This window comes from Saccopteryx leptura, chromosome 1, assembly GCF_036850995.1.
Source record: "Saccopteryx leptura isolate mSacLep1 chromosome 1, mSacLep1_pri_phased_curated, whole genome shotgun sequence".
Lineage (NCBI taxonomy): Eukaryota > Metazoa > Chordata > Mammalia > Chiroptera > Emballonuridae > Saccopteryx > Saccopteryx leptura.
In genome coordinates this window covers 99298888-99302113 of record NC_089503.1, presented here as the reverse complement: position 1 = coordinate 99302113, position 3226 = coordinate 99298888, and positions in this window count along the sequence as shown.

The window sequence follows — 3226 nt, the reverse complement described above, 5'->3', positions numbered from 1 at the left end:
AGGCGCCGGCAGCCGCCCACATCCTCCCCGGCGTTGAGCTGCCGAGGGGAGGATAGTTTGGAGGTGGAGTCGAGGTGGCGCTTTCCCAGCGTTGGGAAGCTGTGTTGTTGTGTTTTGGGAACACGGTGGGACAGCGGCTCCCCGCTTAGGGCCGCGAGGGGACCAGCCAGGTGTCCGCCCCGCACTGCCGCAGCCGGTGGGCGTGCGCGGTCCTGCCTGCCCTCTGCAGAGCCACAAGCGCCCGGCTCCCGGAGCGAAGCTTCCAATCGCACACTGCCCGGCCCCAGCGCCCTCGACCACCCCTTTCCTTCACGGAATCCGCTGATCATAATGCTCCTGGCTAGGGGATCGGTCCAGACATGCCGATCCGCGGCGCCCCTACTCCTCATCTTCCCACCGAGGAGGCCCCCTCAGACTCTGGCCTTTCCACCTTCCTTCAAGAGTTGCCCGGTCTCTCCTTCAGAACCTGGGAAGACTCCCCCCCACCCCCCCTTTTAAACTCGTGGCTTGGGAATCAGCCAGGTCAGAGGGCTGAGGGGAGACTGCTAACAAGCAAGCCTTTCCCCAGACAGTCCTGAGTTAAAGAGAGGAGTGCTTTGGGGGGAAGTTTGGTAGCTAATGTCCAGTAGCTTCCCCCGTCCCAGGCATCCAAGCTTCCTCTTTCTTCCCCAGATCCTGTCATCTTTTCTGACTCTCCATTCTTTTCATGTCTGGAAACTGGTTCACAATTGGAAACCTGCTCCCCTTCGCGGCCTGACCATTGCTACAGCGGCCCTCCACCCCTAACAGCTTCCCACCACCCACCTTAACCTAAGGTCCCTGGTGGGCTTCAGAGAGACCCCTTGAGGTTGCATGGGACATGCTGAATGTGTACTTGTTTTTTCTGGAAGAGGCTCGCTGCTTTACTCGGAATAGCTGTGACCACATCAGGATCTGGAGTCAGGTTCTGGGGAGTCAAATCCCAGCTCCAGCATTTATTGTGGTGTGACCTTGAGCAAGTTATGCAACTTCTGCAGAAGCCTCTGTTTGTAAATGGTAAAAAAAAAAAAAAAAAAAAAAAAAGATCTTTATCTCCTTGGGACTGTTAAGAGTAATGCCATCCTGAGACCTAGCCAGCAGGGGTCTCTCAGCCCAAGGATCCTAGGTTTAGAGGCCCTCACTCTGACCCTCCTCTGGCCATATTCCTCCTCACCAGAAAAAGGATTCGTGGGACAGAAAGGAAGGTAGACCATGCACCTCCTCTTCTAGACCTTGCTGCTGGCTCCTCACATGCAGAAGTGCGCCCATAGGCAAAGGGCAGCTGTTTGCAGAGAATGGGACCTAGATGGAACTGGACATGCAGGTAGTGCGTTCCCAGGCATTCATGAGAGCCCCTGTTCCTCAGGACCAGAGAAGAGTGGACCGAGTTATGGTTTCTGGACCTGACCTTAAAATTAAGACCAAGAAAAATGAATTAAAAGGGGGAGGGGACAATAGGTACATTTTAACATTTTAATATCCTAATTTATTACTTCTATTTAGACATACATGTAATTTCCATTTGTGCCCCAGTCCAGGTCTTGCGAACATCAGAAATGAACCTGGCTCTGAAGACTGAGATGTTATTGCATGTAAAAGTGCTAGGCATAGGGTAGTCCACAGTACATTTTAGCTCTTATTATTCTCAAACAGGTCTGTGGCTCAAAAGAACTAAGCCTCTTTCCATCTCCACACTCACCCTCCCCTCCCCTGGGCATTCCCGGACACTAGATCAGCAGGCCCAGGCATCCACGCTGCCCACTTTATTTTTATAACAGGGTTCATATTTCTCAGAGCAGGAGGCTGAGGTGAGACAGGAAGTGAGCCAAAAGGGAAGGAAAGTGACCCCTGCCCCAAGAAGGAGGAGGGGAAGGGACAGAGCTCCCGGGATATCTTTAGATCCTGGTGACAGGAAAAGGTCAGTTCCCTCTTGCCTCCCACTCCCCCTGCTGCTGCATTGTTCACCGATTCTTAGAGCCAGAAGGAGGGGAGCAGGGGAGGAAGGGAAAGGGTGGGATCCTCGGGAAACCCACACAACACACAGATGAAGACACAGGCCCAGAGTGGTTGAATGTGTGGCTCAAGGTCACAGAAAAAGTGACCCTTAAAGGATTAGAACCTCCCCTGTTACCTGCTCTGCTCCTCCAAACCCCCATCTCTCCCCTAAAGAACATCAGGAGGGGGGCTCCACGTCTGGGAGTGGGGGAATGCTTGAGAACCGCATTGGCAGTTGGGGGCTTTTATATTTACAGAGCAGTCTCCTCAAAAATTCTCAAAACACTAGTTCATTGATGGAGCTTAGAGGATCCTCTTGAGGGTACCAGGAGAGAGGTCAGCAAGACGTCAGAGTTCCTTTTCTGCTGCCTTTTGAAAACTATCTCTTTGAGGAGCCCTCCCTGGTTCACCCCCCTGAAGAGTCCCCAGTTTCTGGGTGCAGATGGGAAGAAATACTTGGGCACCTTGACCCCTTTCCCTCCTTCTACTGATGGTCTTTTGAGAGTGGGGACATTGACTTGAACACAGCCCCCAGCTGCACCCGACAAGCTGGATTGCTGGTGATGGGGTAATGCACACTCAGGTCTTAGGGGAACTGGCTCAGAAATACCTTGAAAAGCAAGCTTTCAAAGATGCAGAGGGATTGAGCCCAGGCCAAGGAGCTGTCCGGAGCTCAGGCCGGAGGAGGTAAGGCCTAGATCTAAGGGGAAGGAAATTGTTCTCTTGGTGTGGGGGAGGTCATGTAGGTTCTTGGCAGCAATTGGTCCAATAGTCTTATCTGAGAGCAGGTGAATTCCTCGGTTCCTGCCCTCCAGGGAGCTGGACTGAAGCTAGGAGGGAGAATAAGTGGGAGGTGTCACTGTGAGGTGGGGAAGTAGGATCAGCTCCAGCTCCTGATCTCTGGGAGACACTCTTACGCAGGAAGGCACTCACCCATGGGGATAGTCCCACCTTCTACCGTGGTGGGGAGATGGAAACTTCCATCCTCTGACAGTTCCCAGAAAGCCAGCAAAGCCCCCCAGCAGGGGAGGAAGGGAAAAGGTGAGCTCCGATGAGGTTTCTGGAGCTATTTTGAGAGGAGTTCTTCCTAAGTAACAGGAACCTAGCAGGGAGCCTCCTCCCCTCTGGCTCCCCTATTGCCCTTGCTTGCTGCCTGCTGCCTGCTTCTCCCCCTCCTCCCCCATAAGCCTTCACGTCTCCTGTCCCCTGTCCG